This window comes from Nymphalis io, chromosome 4 (assembly GCF_905147045.1).
Source record: "Nymphalis io chromosome 4, ilAglIoxx1.1, whole genome shotgun sequence".
Lineage (NCBI taxonomy): Eukaryota > Metazoa > Arthropoda > Insecta > Lepidoptera > Nymphalidae > Nymphalis > Nymphalis io.
In genome coordinates this window covers 4,392,482-4,418,374 of record NC_065891.1, presented here as the reverse complement: position 1 = coordinate 4,418,374, position 25,893 = coordinate 4,392,482, and the positions used below count along the sequence as shown (strand labels likewise).

Here is a 25,893-nt window from a genome sequence, read left to right as displayed (position 1 = left end):
TAACATTAGTCCATTTGTTACCGTGATTTCATCAATAACAAGATTATTATAAACCAAAGGTCTGGAAAAGATCGCTCTAATAGAATAGTGTTTTGTTTGTAACTGTTTGTTTCTGTAAATCTTTTGGTGTACAATAACTAGTTTATACTATTTTGTCCGTTCTAATAAAATAAAATAAACGATTATAATTCCGCTTACGCTAATTAGCATCTGCATGATGTCAGAAGTTGTCAACATATTGAAGACAAATAAAAATAATAAAATAAGATATACTCGCATGGTCAGTCCTAAGTTGCACATGTCATCATGTCATGTTCCGAGACAAGGTGTGCCGATTCCTATAGTTTGTTCACGGAAAAAGACAAAGGGCATAGGATAACACGTTTGTGATCGTAGTTTACGAACAACGAACGAATGCCGCGTGCACGCTCTCACTAAATGTCAGTATCGTATGTCTCTTGTGCGGTGCGGACGTATCTTTAGAGTTTTAACTTTTAAAATAAGCAAATAGAATAAATTAATGGACTTCACTAGTGGATAGATAGTCACCAGCAAATATTACTATCGATTGAAATGTGAAAAATATGGAAGAACGACTATTGTCAATTTCGAGTTGTTTCAAGTGTAACGCCACGCTAATGCCACGCTACATATCACCACACTACATGCCACATGCGAGCCAAGCCAAGCCAAGACAAGCCAAGCCAAGCCAAGCCAAGCCAAGCCAAGTTTCACTGGTGGTAGGGCTTTGTGCAAGCTCGTCTGGGTAGGTACCACCCACTCATCAGATATTCTACCGCAAAACAGCAAAACTTGATATTGTTGTGTTCCGGTTTGAAGGGTGAGTGAGCCAGTGTAATTACAGGTACAAGGGACATAAAATCTTAGTTCCCAAGGTTGGTGGCGCATTGGCTATCAGCGATGGTTGACGTTTCTTACAATGCCAATGTCTAAGGGCGTTTGGTGACCACTTACCATCAGGTGGCCCATATGGTCGTCCACCTTCCTATTATATAAAAAAAAAGTCATGCCATGCCAAGCCATGCTATGCCATGCCACGACGGTTAAAGTGAGAACTGTCCACGAAGCCCGCCCGTAACCATTAATGGCGTCCCATCCGAGTGACAACATAACTTAATACCCGATCGGCTCATTTCAGAATATCATTCGTTTTTGTACAAAAATGTTGCTATGACAACGAAAATAACGGATGAGAGGATGTGGCCTTTCCGTTTCATTCAGAAGTGGGATAAGAAGCGTAATCGCCCTAATGAGTCTGATGGCGATAAAGTCCGCCCGCCTGAATATTGTGCAAGAACAAAACTATTCCAGTGAAGATGAAGAGTATCCGCCACCACCCGCTAGTAAACTATTCAAAGCTTGAAAACGAAGTTAATAGGGCAATACGTGAAATCGACCAAGAAACTTCGCCGCTAAGGCATTTCTAAGACCATCGTGCAGCGTCTCTTATTCCGGAATTCGACCCTGAAGGAAATGATTGTATCGGCGTGGTTAAAGAAAATTGACCAGTTGGGGGATATTCATACCTGGAGTGACCAAGTTAAATTATTTCACCTACAAGATAAACGTCGTGGTCAAGTCCAAATACTTGACTAACCGAACAAGGACGCCAAACAGCTGCCATACCTGGATAAGAACATAAACCCTGAAACCGATCCCTGTCTGCGTTATTCAAGTGATGGGGAATGGCGACGGAAACAATGTCTGAACAGCGCCACATCATTATGAATTACAAGGAGTTTCCTAAGCGTTACCAGCTACTTTGATAAGAGGTGGTGAGGCCTACATGAAGATTATTAATACTGGAAGCAAAGATGTTAATTGGAAAGCCGGCGAGCTTCTAGCGTGAGCAGACAGCTGTGACAAATCAGCCAACAAGCCAAGTCAGGTGAATCCAACCAAGCTACTCTTCATCAGTTACTACTGATCATGGTAAAGCTTTTACGAGCAGGTATTTCCAAAAATTTACTTCAGATAAGCAATTTAAGCACAATAAATTCAATTGCGTGCCCGCGTGCTAACGGACAAGTTGAACGCACTAATCGTACGATACTTAAGGCTCTACGCGCCACTGACTCTAGTAAAGAAGCCAATAATTGTCTGTCTACCTGATATAATGTAGGGAATAAATAATACTTTTAATTATTATGATTTCACAAAATGAAAGGTCATTGTGCGATGTTACCATCCCGGATCGCGTATATGAACCGACTCAGTCCAAGCCTAATAAGGCTAGTGCTCGTATTAAAAAAAACCAGCGTCACGATAAAAAAATAATTTTGACAACCGCCGCAAAAATTGTCATGTTTATAAAAAAGGAGAGTTAGTTCTCTGTTGGTAGGCGCCTACAAGTAGTGCTGCTAAAGTTAATACGAATCTAAATGACTTATATTCGAGCCCCTATATAATGAATAAAGTAGTAGGCAATGGAAGGGTTTAAGGGGTTAAAAAAAACTTTATGGGGCTAGTGTCTCCAGACTCCAAGTGCCAGCACCTCTGACGATCATTTACAGACCGAAGACCTTATTGACTTACTAGAAAGCTAATCAACATTGTGTACTCCATTGCGGGAGCAATTGTTACAAGATGGCCTGTAACGTGTGGCTCGCATGTGGCATGTAACGCCACGCTTCATGCCACATGCGAGCCGAGCCGAGTCGAGTCGAGTCATGCCATGCCATGCCATGCCATGCCATGCCATGCTATGCCATGCCACGACAGTTAAAGCCAGGACTGTCCACTAAGCCCGCCTGTAACCATTACTGGCGTCCCATCCGAGTGACAACATAACTTAATACCCGATCGGCTCATTTCGAAACATCATTCGTTTTTGTACAAAAATGTTGCTATGACAACGAAAATAACGGATGAGAGGATGTGGCCATGACAACGAAAAATAACAGTTGTGGATTGGAAAAAGTATTAAGATATAAATATACATTCGATTATTGATATAATGTTATCATTATTACCTTCCCGTTTCACAAGTGAAATTTTTTCTTTCTATTTCTTTCAAACTAGAGTAATGAAATTACAGAAGCTTGCTAATTTAGCCTAATAACTATAATAACACAAAAAGTATTTAATGAAATTATTTTTTAAGGATTATAAATATATTTTTTACGTAACAAATTTTAGATATATATAGACCTATAAGTGTTTTAATTATATTAATAACTAGCGCTTGGCCCACGACTCAACCGCGCCATAATCGAAAATTCAGTTAAACAGGATAAAAAGGCCAAAACAAAATTTATTTATTCGTATAGATTTAGCCGTAGGTACGTAAACAAACAATTATATTGATATCGCTTACTATACCGATTTATAAACATTATTTATTGAGGAATATTAATTGTCTTAATTGACGGAGATTCATTGCGTCCGCTCTGATAAAAACTATAGTTTTCACAGAATATGTCAAACATTCCTCTATAAAATAATTACGTTAAGAATAATAATACTGTTTGAGCCAGGTGAAGAGAGTATTTCATCTCGGCCAATGTTTCATGTCTATGAGCGAAAGCTAAAGTATAGTATAACGAAATAATTTGGTAAAAGAAAGATCACACTTCACATGGAATAGAAATTCGGTGCATCAAATTTACAGAATACCCACTCGGTAGTAACTACCCAGACAGGCTTGTACAAAGTTCTATCACCAGTTCCAAGCCAAAATATAACAAATCTGTAGTTAAAAAAAAGAATTACATAAATTTTAAGAAATAAAACAATTTTTTAAGATTTTTTACGTTAATTTACTTTCGTTTAACCATTAATATAAATTGTAGATTAAAGTGACTGCCTCGTTGGTCTAATGGCTTGATGTAAGTCCGCAGACCCGGATGTCCTGGGTTAAATTCCCAGGCCGGGCCGATAAAAAAAGTTATTGGGGTTTTCTAGGGTCAGAAAATTCTCAGTAACGTCCCAGAGTTTGGAAGTTAGAAGTGTGTACACCCCCGTGCCTCGGAAAACACGTAAAGCCGTTGGTCTTGCGCCTGAACTCTTTCTGGTCGCGTCGGATTGCCGTCCCATCGGATTATGGGAGTGAGGAAAGAGAGTGTTTGCGCACACACTTGTGCACTATAATATCTCCTGCGTAGTTGGCTACCCTCTTTCGAGATTGGCCACCGTGGCCGAAAGCGGTCTGGAGGACCTTATCTTAGATTGAAAGTAAGTCTTAGTAGGTAGCATTAAAGGATTCAAGATATAAAGACGTCTCCTCTTCTCTAATATTAGATTGTATTATTCTATGAATATTAAGTGCCCTTGTAGATTACCAACCTATTTCATTTGCGCGTGAAATCAATCATGTACACTTGATGTCGTTCCGTTTGTTGTAATGCTTATTCACGTGCTAAATGCAAATGTGTAGCTACTATGCGCTACAAAGCGATTAATTAAAACATAGAATATTCAAATTATATACCATGATATGAACTCGCTTTCTAACATTCGGTAAGCGATGGTATTTTTTGGCAATATAAAACTAATAAGCAAAAATTTTCAACACCTTATTTGTAAAGTTAAAGTAGAATAACTGAACACTTTAACGTAAGGCCCTGGACGTAGCATAACATGGGCAAGGAGTACTTCTTTACAACCCTTCTAAATGATTAATTGTACTTTAGGAAAAATATATTTGTCCTTGGTATAATGTAAAAAAAACAAACAAATAATAAAAAACAGAGTGTGAACACTACAGCAAATATACTCTACGTTTCGTGCTTCGTGTAACGGTGACATCTGAAAGGCAAACGAGTTCATATTTTTGCATCTTATACTCGACAGTAACAGCTCAGTTCATATAAGAACGAATTCGTATGATAATTTTCATTTTGCATTCACTTGCGTTATTCTTCTTCGTGGCTTGTTGTGGATAGCGCTCGGGGGAAATTCGTGGTTGTCGCGAGTATTTTTGTTTGCAAGGATTTTAATTTACTGGAAGTGTTAACTAAACTTCTTTTATTAAGTTGAACCAATCTACTTTGAGTATATCATTATAAAATAACTTTGTTACATACATAACGGCATTAGCACCTATCTTTGAAGAAGTGAGATGACAATATTACTTGTACGAGGCGTAACGAACAGTAAGCAAACGTTATTATAATAATTTAGGTACGCGAGCTTTGACTTTGCACACTATCTGCTACTGCATTTCATAAATATTACCAAATCTATTCTACCAACAAATCAAATCAAATAATTCTTTATTCAAGTAATCTCATAAGGACACTTTGAATGTCAGGTTTTGAGTGTCATTTTGAATTAAATGTAAAGCTACCACCGGTTCCGAATGTAAATTCCAAGAAAAATCAGTAGTTACTCTTTTTTAGCCTATTAATTACAGAGACAATCAAATACAATTAAATTTATGCATACCCTGCATGGAAATCAACAAAAATTTCCGTTTTCTAATCACAGGGGCTTTTATCTGCTTCAAATATACGTACAATGGAATAAGCAAGCATATCTTAAGGTATAGAAAAGGTATATATGAAAAAAAATCTTCATACTATACTTTTATAGGGAGCTTCTAGGCTCTTTGTATCGAATCCACGTGCCGTGGAGGCGGTGCGTAATTGTCATCCCAGTCTATATCAATATCAGTAAATATGCGGTAACTAGGAGCCCGCGAAGTAATGCCCTGTGAATTACTGGCGTATCAATTGATGCGTATACGTAACATTCGCGTATATTTTCTTATTTTCATCTCGTAAATATGTCATAAATGAAAATGATTTTGATATATGAAGAGATTATTATTTCTAGATTATAATAGGACTGGCAACATTGCAAAACGAGTTAGACTTTTTGTTCAATGATATTTAATCATCAATATTTAATCATCAACAATCAATCAAAATTATAATTATTATGATATTAAAATTTTACGTAAAAGGTTTTATTATTCAGTATTCTAATTATATGCACTTTAATTTCACATCTAATGTTCGAATCTAAAATGGATCACATAGATTAATCAAGATCTAGAACTTTCTACAATAGATCTTTCACTATCTAGATCATCATTTTGCTTCAAAGCTGTGTATTTGTCTGTACTCCTGTGGCTATATGTGCCTACATCGCCTATATTATGGATAAAAGAAGACCTTTACCAGTACTTTTTCTTTAAATATTGATGATGTAACTAATTCATTTAGTTCTTCACTGTTCTCATAAAATTAAGGAACAACAGTAATTTGATAGAGTATAATCCAATATGACAGTTACAATAACTGCTGACAGAGGGCATATTCTTTTTTCGCCTACTCTCAGATAATCGAAATTGCAATTCAATGGAGAAAAGCTGCTAGCAATCTTACAACCATTGCACGCCATCTTGATCTGAACAGTTCTTATACGTATAAAATACCTACTAATTTATGAATACGTCGTAAATATTATTTATTTAAGTAGATAATACAAGCAGTTTCTGATTAAATAAAATTGCTTTAAAGTCGAATTACAATGCTTAAAATGAAAACAAAGCGGGTAAAAATAAGCTAAAAGTATGTATTAAATTAATAAAGGAAATAACTCACTATTTTCTCGTTCACGTAGAACCGAACTCTCTGCTGCAATGAATAGATACTCTACAAAAGAAACTAAGATCAATAAGTCTTTGAAATTAAACAAACGGACCGTTAAAAACTGTTTTATTTACTTTATCCGGAGCTAAAATCTACAGCTTCTAAGCATTGATTGTTTTATATTCTTAATGAATTATTACTGTTATATTTTTTGGTACATATTTATTAATAAATAATATTTGTATTGTGATTGTTCAATTATGGTATTTATATATAACTTTTATTTACTAATAACTTTTAGTTTGTCTTGATGTCGAATGTCACAGCATGAGTTCTCCTTCAGGGGTCTGGGTATCTTTTAAAATATTTCACTGTGAGAAAAAAACATGTAGTAGTATGATCCTTGTTTACATTATAAGACTCGAAACGTAATTTTAAACGTGAACGAGAATCTTTTATATTTAAAGAATTTACTGAAATATCTATAAGTATGTATACGTACATTGATATTTTACGAAAATTATTCTTTTATTTATTTATCTTTGGGAGGCTGACGTGCAAGAGGTCTAGTGTGAATGATATTGATGGTAAATGGGCATCATTAGCACTGTAAGAAGATAAAGCTTACCAGCTTCTTACACCGTTAACACAACTTTTCTAACTATGGGTTGTTATATTTCTTGTACCTGTAATTACACTGGCTCTCTCAACATTTAAACTAGAAAATACACAGCATAGCAAATAGTTGATTTGTCTTGACAGGTTTTAAAGTCATACCACTTGTAATAATACGCTCACGTAAAAAAAAAATAACAATATAAATACATTGAAAGATGATTTTTAGAAACATCACATACTATATTGCTAGTAATAATAATAAGTTATATTATGGCTACAATCGAACTCATAAGTAACGTTTTAATTTTTTCTTAGAAACCATAGAGCAGAAATTATTTTTAATTTCAAAAAGTTATAAGGTGATAAATTTTTATACTTAAAATTTCTGAACTTATAAAACTTTAAGTAATTTCTCAGGTGGGAACTACTTCAGAGAAGTGCGAAGTTGGCGTCCAAGAACACAATGCGAAAGAAGCAACTTTCCAAGGGTACCTATTATTACTTTGACTTGAAAGATCCTAGACTTAACTTAGTATTCTTTTACACCGTATCATTTGTGAATAGAATATTAAAAACGTTACGTAAGTAACAATATCAACAGGTGAAAATTTAAAATGAGGAAGCAATGGGAGCAATTTAAAAGTGACACCGAGATATATTTTTGAATAGTGATCTTAATATGTATATTTTTATATATGTACTGGCTCAGTGCTTAGAACATGTGAATCTTACCTCGATTTCTCTTCGTCCTGACTTGACGGGGTTTGAGGAACCTTCGTAGTCCTGAAGACGCTTACGGGGGAGGAAGAAGGTGCGCATAGCGACGACACTTTTTAACACTGCGTGAGTATGCTTCAGGTGCTTACTGAATATGGCTGTTTCGGTAAGTACCCGAGGATAGCGAGGTGGGAGGTATCATATTCCTGCCACGAATGTGGTGCTCCAATGGATATGGTGAACCACACACATGTCTGATAAGCACCTCATCCTGTACGTGAGAAGAAGGTTTCTACCTAGAAAAGCTTACACCAAGTACTATCATCAGGGGAAGAGTTAGATAAGTCATTGTTATATAGTATAATTATTAAATTAATTATTTAGACCGTTGATTTCCGTCGTTCCATTTTCTTTTATTGTATAGATTTTGTGACAAGCGAAATTGTCAAGTAAAATGTAAATCGGCCATCGAAACTTCAACGTCCTAGCACTCCAGCTGGAGATGATTGTAATAAAAAACAACTTTAACTTAAGTTTTAATTCCTGCAAGCGTGCTCACTGCTTAGGTAAACAGAGGAAAGTATGGCGAACTTCGGGACACGCAACGACGCCGAATAATACGGCACAGATTAAAATAAAAATAGGTAAAACAACTTAGGTACTAATAATGTTATTGATCTATATTAATAATACATATAGCTGAAGCGTTTGTTTGTTGTATGTTTGTTGGTAAACAGCAAATATTAGCCAATATTATACTCATAGAACATGAGTCCGATTTGAAAAACACTTTTATACGTTACTCCCTATTTTAAAAAAGATAATATTGTATTATTACTACGAGTTTCAAGGAAGTGGAGGAACGTTGAAAGCAGGTTAAGCCGCGCGGAGCAGTTGATAAAATATAGTTATATAATAATAATAATAATAATTTATTTATTTAAGTAACAAGACTCATATACAAAATTACAAAAAATAAAATAAACACTACTATCTACTACTTATATACTTAGTTAATATATTTTTTCTAAATTAAGTTTTTCTAAATATTCTAAATATTGTTCCGGAAAGTTGAAAGATTGGATTACGTGGCATAAAAGTAATTAATAAAACGTTATCGTATTTCTGTAATCTCTGTATTTTACTCTGTGGATGTAAAAGTACGTTTAACGTAGAAGCGTGGAAGTTTTTCACAATTTTTGGCGTAATCTTACAAAGGAGAAAAGTTAGGAACTCATTAGACCGAGAGGAAATGTTTACAGAACACGTCGAGCGTTAAATTTAATTTGATTTGGGTTTGTACGTTCGCTATTACTTCGGCGACAAGTGTGTGGGTGACAGAATACGTCTAGTATTTACGCTAAAATGTTGTGTTTGAATAGCTTGAAGGAAAAAAAGGCAATTTTAATAAGGATGTTTAATTTCATACCTTTTAAATAAATAATTACTGAATAATACCGACTTAAACGTCTTTCTGATACCGATTGCCTGGTAAGTATACTATTGTTTTAGTTTTAATATATTACTCTATATTATATACACAAAAACCCCAAAGTGCCTGTCTGCTATCTGCTGTCTGCAACATGATAAGCTCTTAAAATGACTGACTGATTACTGAACGGATTTTCGTACGGTTTTCATACGGATTAATGAGCACCTGCCCCTATCGTCTTACACGCGGTTGAGACTGTGGGCGGAAAATAGTATAATATTTTACATCATGAGTATTCTCCAATCGACCTTTTTCAAGTTATATTCTGTTCAGCTCACCGAAATACAGTACATAAATATTCTAGTACGTTTTAAACGTTTTTGAAATAAGAAAAACCGGAACGCCCGTATGACGTATCCATCACATCTTAGTCCAACCAACTCGTCCGAAATATAATTCTTTCTAGTTTGACAAAAAACAGTTGGGGCAGCGATCACTTGTGAACTGGCTTGAAATTTGAAACTCGACAAGCTTGTACTCGAAGCTTTCACGCAGTGGTTGACGGAATAATTGAGTAATTCCGACATTGCTCATTTTAATGGAGTCGTTGACTCTCTCAATCATGAGTTCGATTGAAAGACTCGTTAAAAATGGCATTGTTTTTGGATTTTTTTGAATCTACATAAAACTAATGAGCGTTTAATTACTGGTCGAATAATTGTATGGATTAATGGTTACCATCATCAGCATTTCCTTAAACTTAACGCATTTTGCTAAACTTCATAATTACTTATGTAATGTAATGTTAGAAGTTGTACCTTATTTTACAATAATATGAGATTATTCCTATTATCATCTAATAGAAACATGCAGTGTTTAGTTACTACCAAAATATAAATAGTTCTTCACTTATGACTCAGTATATCAGTTTTAAGGAAGTACAATAAAATGTAAATATTGAAACATATATTCTTTAACTAATAAATAGTTTTGCAAATCACGAAAAAATTAATACAAACGTGTGGTTGAACCTGAGTGGAACAAATCTATACGTTCCAATCATGTATAGAACCATGATCAGATGTACAGCAATTTCTTGCGCACAAAGGAAGGGCTACGGAATTTAGATTAAAAATGATCCAACTCAAGTGCAATGTTACGTGAAATTCTACCCGATATTAATTTATTCAACCCTACAGCCCGTCTCGAGTAAGTTTTCTCAACTTTCCGAAGATTGGATTAAAAGGTCTTAATATAATGAGGCAGAAGGTTGTATGGATACCTAAAACTTTACATTTATTTTCCAATATAATGTGTTTTTTAAATTCCATTACTTTACCTAGGTACATAAAATCATTGGCGATGTAAAATTAGATTAAAATTAAATAGTTAACATTCCTTACGACGCCGATGTCTAGGGGCGGTGGTGACTTATCATATTAATCTCAGGTGGTCCATTTGCCCGTCTGTCTACCTATATTATAAAAAAGTACCATATTTTTTAACATATAACTGCTTCTCAGAAAATCGAAAAAAATCTATTTATTAGACTGTAATAAATGTACGCTTTTCGCGGATTTTGTTTTATTAGCATTGTATTATCACATTACATATTGAAGATTTAACAGATATCTTCTAGTAATGTAATTATTAAATTTTCTAATGGACTTTTTTTTGTAAGATTTTAAGTCGCGAGAGTATTAAAATCGAAGAACGCTTAACAAGTCGTTAACCCTGGATAAGTTGAGAACTGTAAAGCAAGTATTTAAAAAAATAATTGAATCTATGTAGGTTTGCACTTTTAGAAATGATATAGATTATAATTGCAAGTTAAGAATATACATATAGTCATCTACATTTATAATTATATTATTATGTTATATGTGTATATGATTAATCGTTTTTTTATATGCATGGTCATGTCCTCCCGATTGATTTGGACGATGCATGTAAATTATAGTGCACAAGTGTGTGCGCAGCAATAAGTAGATTACAGTTATCGTCCACAGTCGTTAATAATAATAATAATAATAATTTATTTATTCAAGTAACAAGACTCATATACAACATTACAAAAAAAAAATAAACACTACTATCTACTACTTATATAATTTACTGGTCCAGCTGAAACTTTATAACAGCGGTTTATAAATATACAGTCTAGTCTGTTAGCAACCTGGCCCGTACCCTGTGAATCAAGGATGCACACTTTTTTCGCACTAATGCGTAAAAACAGTCTATATTCGCTTCAGTAAACATCCATGAAGCACTACAGAAGCGAGGCAACCCCATCAGCAATCTAAAGGCGCTATTGAACTGGACACGAAGAGCATTGTATGATTTTAATGTATAATTAGCCCACAAACTACATGTAATACAGTAGCGTTGTTATCTCTTAGACTTAGTCTAAGACTGTATTTAACGTGCATAAAGGAACAGAAAGAATTTCTAGCAAACAGAACCATCATCAGCACATACATATATTGTGCTGTGTGAATTCAGAAGTGAAATTGATTTTGTAAAAACCTCTAATTGGTCTTTATAAAAATCGAACACCTAATAATAATATAATAATAATAATAATATCCTGGGACATTTTTCACACACGGCCATCTGATCCCAAATTAAGCTTGTACAAAGCTTGTGCTATGGAAACCAGACAACTGATATACTACACATACTACTTTTCTTTTGTAAATACATACTTATATAGATAATTACACCCAGACTCAAGACAAACAGACATGTTCATGCACACAAATGTCTGTCCTGGGTGGGAATCGAGCCCACAACCTTCGGCGTGAAAGGCAAGTATCTACCAACCACGCCAACCGGCTCGTCATAATACAAATTGATGTAAATTACTCCTTTAATTACTAGTAAAAAGCCAAATAACATAATTGAACACATTCAACAAATCACAAGCCGTGCTATTATGTAGTCATTACTTTAAATTTTTGTCCACCAACAAAATGGTTTCAAATTAGCGCCGGTGTTTTTTTTTACAACGCTATTGCAGGGATCGAGGGATCTCTTGACTATATACTAATAATATATTCTTGTTTCCTACGCATCATAGTTGGTTTATATGGTGAAAGATTTTATTATAAACTATATTGTTTAATTCATTAAATGTATTTTTCCTTCCTAACCTATTAGGCTAAGAAACGCTCTCACAGGAGATCTCTTTTTTTTTTATAGAATAGGAAGGTGGACGAGCATATGGGCCACCTGATGGTAAGTGGTCACCAAACGCTCTTAGACATTGGCAATGTAAGAAATGTCAACCATCGCTTATAGCCAATGCGCCACCAACCTCGAGTTATATATAAAATAATCTTACATCCTCGAGATGAACGTCAATTCTGTTGTCCTTTCGTCGGTACTCTTTTTTCGTCGTAATTGCTGTCACCTAAGCGTTGACTGTTGTTGACATATCTTTAATACTTTTTAAAACTATTTACTTGAAAGTTTCAAAATGATGAGAAAAATACTTAATAAACCAACATTTCATTTTTTTTTGCTAACAAATCCAACGTCCTAACTGTAATGCAAAATAGTTGTTGAAAGAAGGAATATACCGTACCGTAACCGTAACAGCCTGTGAATGTCCCACTGCTGGGCTAAAGGCCTCCTCTCCTCTTTTTGAGGAGAAGGTTTGGAGCTTATTCCACCACGCTGCTCCAATGCGGGTTGGTAGAATTCACATGTGGCAGAACTTCAGTGAAATTAGACACATGCAGGTTTCCTCACGATGTTTTCCTTCACCGTAAAGCACGAGATGAATTATAATCACAAATTAAGCACATGAAAATTCAGTGGTGCTTGCCCGGGTTTGAACCCACGATCATCGGTTAAGATTCACGCGTTCTTACCACAGGGCCATCTCGGCTTTTTTGAAGAAGAAGGAATATACTTTCTTTGAATTCCTAGCATTGTTAATACTAATATTGATTGTGAAATACACAAGAGAAATTACTCGTAGTTCAACGTGTAATTAAATTGAATTTATTTAACCGACCCTCGGGGCAAGCTATAAAGCGGTCAGCCTAATGCTTCTTGTTCCTGTTTTTCGATCAATAAAGGTTTTGTTATGACAAAACTATCGTGTTTATATAAACCCGGTAATTTGTTAATGGTATTTAGATGATAGTTTACATGATATATAATACTTTTAATTTATATTTACTTCCATCTGGTTTAGTGGCTAGCTTTTGGACCACTAATACCAAAATCGCTAAAACTAGTATCAACTTTTTCGCAATACCGAAAATACCGAAAAAAATATATTTCAATGCAATTAAGATTCACTTTGATATCATAGAACAATATTATTTGTTTATAAAGACAAATGTTTATGTAAATAAAATACTAGACATAAAATAGGTATAAAAGCGATACTTTTTTACACTTAGTTAATAAACAAGTTGACCCTTTTCACTACGTGAAAATATTGTTGGAAACGCTGACGTCGAAGGGTCTAGAATTACAAACATATTTTCATATAAAAAAGGAAAGTACGAATTGTCTAACAAATTCAGGGCTTTCGGAGGATTGCGTCATTTATTGAGGGGGATAGCTAAAATTATTATAGCGAGGGAGTGAGATAGAGGTAAAAACATGTGGAGAATGTAATGACCAATGTAAATTATGGCTTTGTTTTGATACAATCGGATATTTTATGCTATCGATTCATAATTTGAAATAAAAAAAATTACGACGGTTGTAATGACGGTAATTTTGAAATAAGAACATATTCATATTGTATTTGCTTTAAATTGAAAACTACATTATATTTTTAATATTAATTCGCGTGTTTGACATCGACGTTTATTCAATCTGCAGTTAATCTTACCAAATTCGTATCCGTTTAGATGTAAGACATTCATGATTGCTTGTTCAAAATGAGTGGAATGCTCTTTCTAGAACTTGCTGTAATTGATTTGAATCTCGGACTATAAGAGATAGATATAATTATACAGGCTCTTATTTTGTTAATTGACGTTTTAAAAAAATATTTTAGATAGTGTATAAAACTCTTCTGGTCATGGAGGTCTGTGTTCCTTTGGTCAAATTAGTTTTTTTCTAATGTACCCTTAAAATTAATTGCGATTATATATTCATTCGATTACTATAACAAAGATGGGCTCATCAGATATTCTACCGCAAAACAGCAGCACTTGGTATTGTTGTGTTCCGGTTTGAAGGGTGAGTGAACCAGTGTAATTACTAGCACAAGGGACGTAACATCTTAGTTCAGAAGGTTGGTGGCGAATTGGTGATGGTTAACATTTCTTACAATGCCAATGGCTATGGACGTTGGTGACCACTTGCCATCAGGTATCATATGCTTGTTCGCCTTCCTATTTTATAAAAAAATAAAAATAATTCGAAGTATTTAATATACTTGTTAATGGAATAAAGAGATTGTTTCAGTGTAGTGAATCCAATCAAAAATAACTTTCATTCATTTCAAAACGATAGCATTGCAACAATTTTCAATGACCGGAATGCGCTTTATACCACAGCACAGTACACGAAATCTCGAACGTTCTTTCAATTTCTGAGATTTCATTTTGTTGCAACTTCCTCGAACGAAGATAGAAACTTTATGTATTTCTTTGAAATTGTATATCAATTATATGAATAGAAGAAAAACTAGACTAGAAAAACTATTGTACTCACAAGAGATACGTAATAGGTTTAGCCAAGTTTTTTTTTTATTAAGACAATTAGACGGGCAAATGTCCTAATAAGTCGTCCCTACCGCCAATAGACATTGGTACTATAAGAAATATTAACCATTCCTTATTACCGATGCGCCACCAACCTTAAAAACTAAGATGTTATGTCCCTTGTGCCTTTAATAACACTGGCTCACTCACCCTTCAAACCGGAATACAACAACACTAAGTATTGTTTGGCAGCGGAATATTTGTTAAATGGGTGGTACCTACCCAGACGGGTCTGCTCAAAGCCCTACCGCCAAAATGAAATCTTAAAAAATATACTTTAGACGAAAACTGTAAGTATCCAGTATAGACCACTATATAGGAGCTTAATTCAATTTAAATATGAGCAACCGCTGATGAGTAATTCAAATGCTTGTAAGTCTTGTATTAAGATATTACTTCGTCCACATAAAATAAACGAGAATACAACGCGTATTACAGTAGCAACGGCTTAATTGAAAATGGTGTTTACTATTTCACCTAAAGTAAATCTAACTTCAGCTAACATAATGAAATTAACCGTAGAGCCAGTCATGACGTTGAAATCGTAATCAACAGAAGTTTCTATTTTAGATCCAATCACAGTATATCTCAGTCAGAGTAAAGCGTATTCCTATTATTGCAGTTCGTTGAACGAAATGCGCTTTCTTGCACCGACCAAGAATAGTTGAGCGCTCTTTTAATTTCTGACGGAGAACTCATTTTGTTGCAGCTTACGTAAAATGAAGTTTTTGTAAATTATATTGAGAATTTTATAACTTTCAAATAAATTGTCCGGTAAAATGTGAAACGGTCTCTTGTTTTATTATTAAATCTTATAATGATTGAGTAAATATGTACATAACTATATATATTATGATTACACGAAAATATTTATTCGTTTAAAATATTATAAAAATTAGTCACATACATGTTCCTGTTAAAATTAACAAGTAGCTTAGTAGTAGTACAGTAGCTTTTTAAAACAATTTTTCAAATCTAATATAATATTTCTAAGTATGGATTTAATACGAAACATTACTATATATCAATTGAAATCATTTTACCAGTTTCTTGCTTACCGACAAAATATATCACTCTTTTGATTAGTTTTTTCTATTCCGAGCGTCCAAGGAAGCAAGTTACGTCAAAGTAATCGAAGCAGCAATCCAATCATAGTTTACTTTAGATTTCTTGCCCTGAAGTGTTTATTTTTTTATTTAAAGATTTAATTTGTGATAGGAGCACTATTTTCTGTACAATTTTTATGAATAATTTTGAAATAAGCTTAAAAAATTATAAAGTTTTTAAAACCGTTACAAATATAATAATTTGTTAGTAATTAGTTGTTACTGTTAATGACGAGGAAATTATTTTTTACTTTTTCTTTTTAGAATGTTCCATGTTTCACAACTGCAATAACTTAATTGTACAAACGATTAAACAGAATAAAACAGTAGTAAATAATAATAATAACGAAGTTACAAGAAAACCAAATAAAAGGAAGCAGGAAGTTTAGTAAATGGAGGTAGACTTTACTGAAATACACGTTGGAGACGCTATCAAATACTAATTTTGCAGAAACAATGAGGGAAAATTAGAAACGAGCCCGTGCGTGAAGCGTCGGCCATTTTGAATCACATTTCGGAAAAGCGCGGCAGAGGGTATGATCACAGATAAAACTAAATGGTTTGATAATAATTGACTTCTAATGGAACGGTTTGCGCATTCCCATAGTGAAATAACTGGTAAATTAATTTTAATTGCGCCGAATAGTTTAATATTTAAATTTAATTGAATATGTTATGACTTAACTAATAATAAAATACCGTTTTTCAGAATCCTATTTTATATTTAATTTAATAAAATAGAAAGTACGAAGAAAACTGCTTATTTAAATTTTAATGACACTCATTTATCTTCTCACCCGGATCGCACCCAATCTTTCCGTCCACGATTCCGGTTAGATTCTTTACTATACCAGTATACTTATTTATCACCATATTTCGTTTGTTCTTTACTATAACATATAATTTTTCACATTGCCATTATTGTCATTACTCGTTTATTCGTTCATTGAACCATAAGCAACCATACTATAGTCTGTTGTCTATTCCAATAGCAGCAGAAGGAGTAAAGATAAACAAGCTTTAGATTTACATCATCATATTCATCCCAAATTAATCTACTGCTAGACATAGGCCTTTTCACAGGTGCGCCAATTCTCTCGGTTCTGTGCTAATCGCATCCATTGAGCAACTACCATTTTTCTAAAATCGTCTGACCATCGGCCAGGTGGTCTGTCCACTGGCCTTTTCGCTTCTCTTGGCAACCACTCCATGACTACTTTAGTCCACCTTCCTTCTTCCCGTCTGACCAAGAGTCCAACCCATCTTCACTTTAACCTTGTGACACGCTTCCCAATTTCTTCTACTTTCGTCTTTCGTCGGATTTCCGCGTTTCGTACATGATTAATGAGAGAGATGCCTAGTATAGCACGCTCAATCGCCCTTTGTGCCACTTTTATTTTGTGCATGCTATGCTCAGTAGGCATTCATGTTTCGGCACCGTAGGTGAGTATATGCAACATTATATAGTTCAGACACATTGGTTAAACACCTTGAGGCATTGTGGGAGTTTGGATATAAACGTATCTTCGAGCTTTCCAAAAGCAGCCCACCCTAAGCCAATGCGTCGTTCGATCGAGATTTACGATCAAATGATAAACGATGTCCAAGATAGGTATAATCGCTGACTACCTGTACGGTGTTCTTACTTGATTGATTGATTGATTCTCAGAGAAACTTCTTGCAGATCTGCGAGCATAAGTTGAAGTTCTTCGGTGCTCTCGGCGACGAGAATCAACCTAAAGTGCGTCATGCGTGTACGGCTCCTGGAGGATATCTACGTATCGCTTGTCAATACCGCAGCGATGGAGAGAGTGAAACACGGCAAAGTGTTCGACACTGTCGAAAGCCTTCTCGTAGTCAACGAAGTCAAAGCACAGGGGGCGGTTATATTACCTGCATGCATTTCTCTATTACCTGCTTGACAGCAGGGATGTGGTCTTTAGTTAAGTATTCACTTCGGAAGCCAGCTTGCTCGACAGGTTGGTATTCGTCGAAGGTGTTAGTGAGTCGGTGGCATAAGACTTTAGCGAACAATTTGTAGACCTGACAGAGAAGGCTTATTGGACGGTAATTTGTCAGTTTTGATTTGTCGCCTTTCTTATAAAGTATCATGATAATCGCATTCTTCCATTGACCGGTTGTAGAACCCTGTATGAAAATTTCGTTAAAAAGTAAGGACTTCAAGTATAGGTTTTCCACCTGCCCGAAACATCTCGACATGCACCCCGTCCTAATCCAGAGGCTTTACCTTTTTTCATTTTGCCTCGCGCATGCTCTATTTCATCTGTGGCAATTCGTCTTTTTCGATTCGCTCTACTAGCGCTGCTCTAGGGTCTTTCGCATCATGTATCGATTGCGGTGTTTTTGAGGCATACAGGTCCCTGTAAAACTCTTCGACGATCTTTAATTTGGTCACGATCAGACACAATATTGCCGGCATGATCCGTCAGTATGTTTGTTTCTCTCTTGCCCATGCTAAGTTTTTTTCTATAAACTTTCGGGCCCCTATTGTCTTAGATGGTTTTTGCAATGGTTCTGATTTTATAAGCTTTTAAGTCATTACGGATTGCCTTGTATTAGTATATGATAGATGATGATGTTATACCATTATTCAATTACCTTCTTTGGAATAGGAGCGAGAGCGTATGAGATGTTTGTTTTGTCTCTCTATGTGGTTTCTCTCCCCCTATGTGTCTATTCGTAGTCTTCATTAGTACTGTGCACAGCAAGTCGTCGATGTTTTAAGCAGTTTGGTTCATTCTTTGGGAAGGTTATACCTGAACGTGGCTCTTACTAGACGATGGACGCTATTAGTTTTAAGGCGACTTGAAATGGATACCTCTTTTATATTTGACTTATGCGAGCTAATTATATAGTCGATCTCATTTCTCATCCGGCCATCCAGGCTAGCCCTAGTCCATTTCCTTGAGTGACGCTTTTTGAAAAAGGTATTCATTGCGTATAGATAGTGTTGCTTAAGGAAATTTAGTAAGGTTTGCTTCCGCGGATTACCACTACCTAGCCCAAATTGTCCGACCGACTTTTCGTTTTTTACATGAGGTCCTATTTTTACGTTAAAGTCACCCATTAATATTGTATAATAGCAGGTATTTTCTTGACGCGCTCTCCTTATGTCCTCGTAGAAGGCCCCAAATTCTTCATCGGTGTTGTTGGAAGTCGGAGTGTATGCTTGTGTGATATTGATGGCATATCTTTTATTTAGCCTCAGATTGAGATAACAAACTCCGGAGATTGCACCCTCCACCCCACCGGAACTAGCGGAATAGCGGGGCTGTCGGGTACTGAGGGCCATGGTTCTGGTGCGTTCAGGCGGCTTGGCAAGTCTTCCTGTTACGTTGGCCTGTTCCTCACCAGCTCCTCCCACGAACATATAATTGCTGAGAAGCAGTTATCGGGAGGGATCACTGGGAAGTGTGATTTAGAATTGAGTTTCTAACGGAATACTGGCGTAAAATATTGATACTGAAAATTAGATTGATATATTCCATGGGATTTGCTAATAACTCTGCTATATTAAGTACTAACAGTTTTACGAGGCAAGTTACAACTAAAACCTCTCCATGGATGTCAGTCAAACATTGTCGAAGTCTATTGAACTCGAATAGATATAGCAGCATCCATTTTTATATAAACATAAAATATAGGTTTCAAAACATTGTTTTTGTTTCAATTTTAGGGCTTCTTAATATTAAAGTGAAATTTAAATAAGGAAGGTTTTCTTAATCAATGGCTTTTCACAAGGCTTTCTATAAAGCGGATAATATTTGCGAAAGAGCCGACCGGCTCAAGACAATGGGTAAGGGTCTTTAAGGCTTCTTTGTGCATATCTTATGATATAATGAATATCTAAAGGGTATCTAATGTATAAAATTCCATATATAAGCGCAAATGTTTTTATTGCTATTTTTTTAAGTTCCCTTAAACAATTAGTAATAAAATTAGTCTTTAAAAATGCATTTTTGGGCATTGATAGAAACAGATAGAAATTCTGAAGATGTGAAAGTCACAGGTTAAATCCTGATTGACTTATCAGGGTTTTGGGTTTTGGGTAAACAATTTTTCGACAACTTTAATGCATGCAGCGAAAATAGGAGTACTAGTAATGCTTTTTTTATAATAAAGATAGGCGGACGAGCATATAGGCCACTTGATGGTAAGTGATCACAAACGCCCATAGACATTGGTACTGTAAGAAATATTAACCATCGCTCACATCACCAATGCGCCACCTTGGAACCTTGGAAACTTGTGCCTGTAATTACACTGGCTCACTCACCCTTCAATCTGGAATCCAACAATACCAAGTACTGCTGTTTTGCGCTAGAATATCTGATGAGTGGATGGTACCTACGCAGAAGAGCTTGCACAAAGCCTAACCACCAGTAGAAGCCTGCTAGTGTTCTAAGAGATTTTTAATCAATAGTACTCAATGAACGAAGTTGTTATGGACTTTATTATGAAACGATTCATGTAACCGTAACAATAACAGCCTGTCAATGTCCCACAGCTGGTCTATAGGCCTCCTCTCCTCTTTTTGAGGAGAAGGTTTAAAGCTTATTCCACCACGCTGCTCCAATGCGGGTTGGTGGAATACACATGTGGCAGATTTTCAGTGAAATTAGACACATGCAGGTTTCCTCACGATGTTTTCCTTCACCGTAAAGCACGAGATGAATTATAATCACAAATTAAGCACATGAAAATTCAGTGGTGCTTGCCCGGATTTGAACCCACGTTCATCGGTTAAGATTCACGCGTTCTTACCACTTGGCCATCTCGGCTCATCACGATTCATGTAAAGAGGATTTATTACAGGGTTGGTGTAATTATAATAAACTCAAATACTAATTTTCGACATTCAAATAAAAAAGCGCTAAATGTATGTTCTTTGCATTCACGTGATCACTAGAATCAAATGATACGTTCGTTCCTCTTTTAACAAGCCATCCGATCTGGGTGCAATTTTATCTGCCCTTAATATCTCGATTATAAAAGAAAGTTTTAACTTTTATGACACCGAATCAGTTATTCAATATGCAATTATGTGTTGGATAAAATTAATTTATAATTGACATTATTATAATTAAACTTATTCATGGCATACATACCCGTAGATTTACGAACACAATCATGTTCATTTTATAATAAAATAATATTTTAAAAATATTTTAAAATTGTTATTAAAACGCTTTTATTTGGTGGTAAATATGAACAAATTATTATATTTAATATAGTAGATTTATGATATATGTTTAACCAAAATTTTACTTCAATCAATCAAATAGAACTGGTTTAAAATTCAGTTGAAAATTTTCAGCTCCATATTATAACATTAGAAGTTATAAAAACACCGAATCGAATTTTCCAAACCTGAATATTTGTCGAAGTTTAAATCCGAATTCCAACATATAGAAATAAATTCAACGTGGAAACTTGAGAGACTAATCTATACACAGACTAATTCCTGCTACTCATCCACAAAACCAACATCCTATCGGTCTGATCAAACTTCATAGAGTGACGTTATCGAAGGCTGATTTTTGCTTTGTTTCCAATCCAGTCCGATTTACCAATTTACAAAATCGTCGATATCCACGCTTACAGAAACGCAATAAGATTCAAACTATCCTAGTCAACTAGTTGAAGGTAGTTGCAAAGTCCTGGACAGTTTTCAATAATTATATTCTTCTAACTTAACTGTCCATTTAGACTATTTGAGTTTAAAATTGTCTGCTGGAAAGAAAATTGATTCAATTTCATTTAGGACGGATATTTCGGAACGCTTTTTTAATGTAGTAAAGTATCGATTGTATTCGTATCATTGTTGGACTTCATCGTTGTATGTTTTTGGAGTTACATTCGCAAAGCTTAGCCTCCTTCGATAGTCCATCTCAAGTTTGCTCATAATTGCGACGCAATGGCACTTGTTCAATTAGTTTTGAACACCCTCTATAGAGGCGTGGAGGAAGTTCCAACGACTGCCCATTATAAAGTCTTTAAGAGACGGAGATAAAATTTAATTTCAATATCTTCAATCTGACATTAGGAGGAGTCACTTAGTAATAGCGGTGTGAGATTAATGTCGTAGTGAAATCTAACTTTGTGAATTTTTGCTTCATTAGAGTTTTATTAAAAAGTTTGTTGAATTAAAATAGCTTCCTGCTTTTATACTTTAAGTTTGTTTTTTTTATTGAATTTGGTCTATTAAATAAGTAATATTTAAATTTAATTTATGTTTCAATAGATCAAAACGGCTTAAGTGATTTTGGTGAAACTTAGTACGGATTGTGTTGGTGATAAATTAAACCAGCTTGGATGTCGGAGAAAAAAAGTATAATAATTACAATTTGATATTTAATACAGTTTCTTTTACCTATCCCATTCTCCTCGCAAGCATACATAAGTACGAGTATTGCCTTTATTATTAAATATATATATTTACTAAATCTTACTCACGATCTTAGATTTAAGAGTTATGCTACTTAGTATTAAGAGGAAAAATAAAAGTCCATTTGAATGTTAATTTTTGTTCAATTTTATTTTTATTGGTAAAGAAAAAATGACTTTTTTTAATAAAAACTAAAAATATGACCATTTAACAAATATGAGTAAGAACAATAATTTTCGCAGCAATTAAGAAGCCAAATGCGGCAAAATTTAATTGTACTAACGAAGTTTTGGTTGAAAAAGTTCCGAAAGAATAAACAAGATGCGGCTTGGCTATTGAAATTACCAAGTAATTTAATAAAGCGGACGATAACTCTAACAAGCGAGTCCCTGCGGTGGCTAGATAAAAGGAAATAAGTTTAACGAGAAAACTTCGCGCTATCTCCGGGACGCGGGACGAGAGGCGGGACGGGGGATGCGGGATGCGGGACGCTCGTCACACTTTTATTTCGGGACTCGGGTGCACTTTGAGAAATTATTGTAACTCGCAAATCGAGCCGCCTTTTGTTTTGTCGAGTCGCGGTTTAATGTAGCGTTTTGTTTTTAACACCAGACGCTCAAATTTATTTTACTGCTGTAAGAGAATTGTGAAGTAGAAAATAGCTGTACATTACTATATTTTATGTTAGCTGTTAATGTTTTAATGCTTAAACATTTTACCTTGTGTAAAAAAGGATAATATATATTGACTTTAAAGTAAAAAGTAGCAGAGCTTCATTAATCAGTAGATACGGTAGAAAAAATACATTACTCTCGGATATTTCAATTTATATTTGGTTTTGTTACAGTTTGATTAAATTATTATACACAATTATCATATTACATAACTGTATTTACTATTCCACATGCTGCGGTTACACGGCTTAAATAATTAGAAGCTTCTCGAATGACAGTATCGTGGTTTAAATATAATATATAAATTTTAGTTCAAGACGCAAGCGGCATGACAATAACTTGCTCCTGATGTTTTAGAAGATTCGAAAGGAATAGATTTCTTATATTCTTATTTTAAAATAACCAATTATTTACAATCATAAATGTATAAAGTAGTTGATGATGTATCGAAATCTAATCGTATGAAAAAAATGTCCAGTTGAAGAGATGTAGTACTTATTTCTCAACACTTATGGAGTAACGTTACATAATACATTACAATTAAAATACAATCTGTTAATGTTTAAAGCGGTCGGGGTGTAATTTAAATTATTATTTATTTTTTGTTTAAAATTATCGCAATAATATATAATTTATCAAAAATGAACTGTTTTACGTGTCTAATTAGGTTCTAAATGAAATTAAATATGCCATTTGCATATTGAGAGGCGAACGCGATCAACAACGCCCCCGCATACACCGTCGTTTGTTGTCTGTTTATTGATTACCGTAGGTACTACCTCAGACCTTCGTCTTACTAATAAACTATATTGTATTGTTGTGTTTTGATTTAAAGGGTTCATGATTCAGTATTATTGCAGCACATATCAAGTTAGATCCCATTGTGGCATAGTGTTGCCAATGTATCTTATAATCCTTTCATTGATTATGGAGAGTACATATACATAGTTTGTAAAATAAATTAATATAAAATATGTTTAAGGGAGTTGAAGATATGCAAACCCGCGTCAAGGGACTAGTGTGTATATGAATATTAGCATGTTCCTAAGTTATGTCAAACAAAATATCGAGTGTTACAAAACTCGTACCAGTTAAGATGTTATGAATTATGAGCACGATGTTGCAAAGTTTCGCGTTAATAATAAATAGTTTGGAAGTCGCGAAGCTAAAACGTATGTACCGACTTCGCGAGAGCTCTTAATACTAATATACTGTTAGACTAACTTTTGCCCCGGCTCCAGTCAGATAAATTGTTGTGGCTACTTGAACATAGGGTTCTGCATTCGCTGTGAAGTTTTTCAGCGCAATGCTATTAATTTTAGGTCGCTATACGGACATAATGAATTCATATAAAGTATCAATGCATTTCCAGTATATTTATGTAAATACATTTGGCTTCGACTTTAGGTTCGATTAACTTTTGTTAAGAAAATTGAATTTAATAAAAAAATATTTTAATATTATTTTTAATAATTCCTTTCTTTTAAAGAGAAAAATGTAATAGCATACTTTTTAAATAAAAAAGGATCAGACTCAATAATCCTTTTAACATGTTTTATTTTTATCTCTTGTTTTTTATAATACTAAAAGACAAATTTATACTAAAAGATAAATAATTCAATTTTCAAACAATAATTACGTTTTCCCTTACTTAGGTCGTCTTAATAGTTCAAATGGACTCATTTCGTTTTATTCAATATGTACAACGCTCTAAACGGGTCGCTGCAAACTTTGTCCACAACTAACATTTCCAGCCATCTTTATACAGTTTCTTTTGTTTTGTCTCGTTCCGCTTTGAACCGCCCAGTTGCCGACATAGAAATTAACGACGCGGTAAACAGTAAGCGAATGTTTTTTTTAATACAAGTAAAACTCAACACGAAAACGTATAGAATATATATTTATATGTTTTGGCAGACTTTTAAGTTCAATGTTTCAGTGACACTCGTTATCCCGAATGTATTGCACTTGGTTGCTTTTTCGGTAACTCGTGAAGATATTTTTGTGTATTTAAGAAAGTAGTCATTTTTACTTACGTTTTATCCGCATTTCAATCGATAATCGATAAAATTTAATATAGTAGAACGAGCGATTTATAAGAAGAGCAAGAAAAGAGCAAAATTTCCTATTTTACACTTAACCTTTTCTGCCCCTGTCATGTCATGATCGTGAATATGCGATCGTACTCCTATGCTGATTTAATGACTGACAGTTTTGTATTTCAATGTTTTATTTGACGTGAAACATATTTCACTTCGGTACATATTTCCCTTGCAAGGCAGTACCCTTGCAAATACCATATGTAACGAAATGTGTTACGACAAGATTGATTATTAGTTTGGCACCTTCCAGTATTATTTGGTTTCTATTATTCAGAGTATTAATAAATTGCGATGCAATTGTGCGGAATACGACACATTCGAAACTATAATATTTACCATCGTACGCTGTGTTTATTTAATGATTTATATATCAGAGAATTTATATATCAGATCAGATATATTTATCGATTCAAGCACTAGATCGCGATTGACACAACTCCTGATGTTATAGTTGCTTGTATAAAACATTTTATTGATCTGTTTTTGATCAATAAAATCCTTCTTATCATAATATAGTTATACTTATAAATATTTTTTCGAAAT

General features: G+C 34.4%; 2 protein-coding genes across 3 annotated transcripts in view; both read left to right on the top strand.

The window, feature by feature from the left end:
- LOC126781736 (growth arrest and DNA damage-inducible proteins-interacting protein 1) overlaps positions 1 to 9,126 on the top strand; it is a 74,993-nt gene extending 65,867 nt beyond the window's left edge. The window contains exon 4 of the mRNA XM_050506765.1: positions 9,115 to 9,126. The gene's annotated coding sequence lies outside the window, so the exon portion shown is untranslated. The remainder of the gene's footprint in view (positions 1 to 9,114) is intronic.
- LOC126781698 (phosphatidylinositol N-acetylglucosaminyltransferase subunit A) overlaps positions 1 to 25,893 on the top strand; it is a 357,458-nt gene that overhangs the window by 71,083 nt on the left and 260,482 nt on the right. The window lies entirely within an intron of this gene.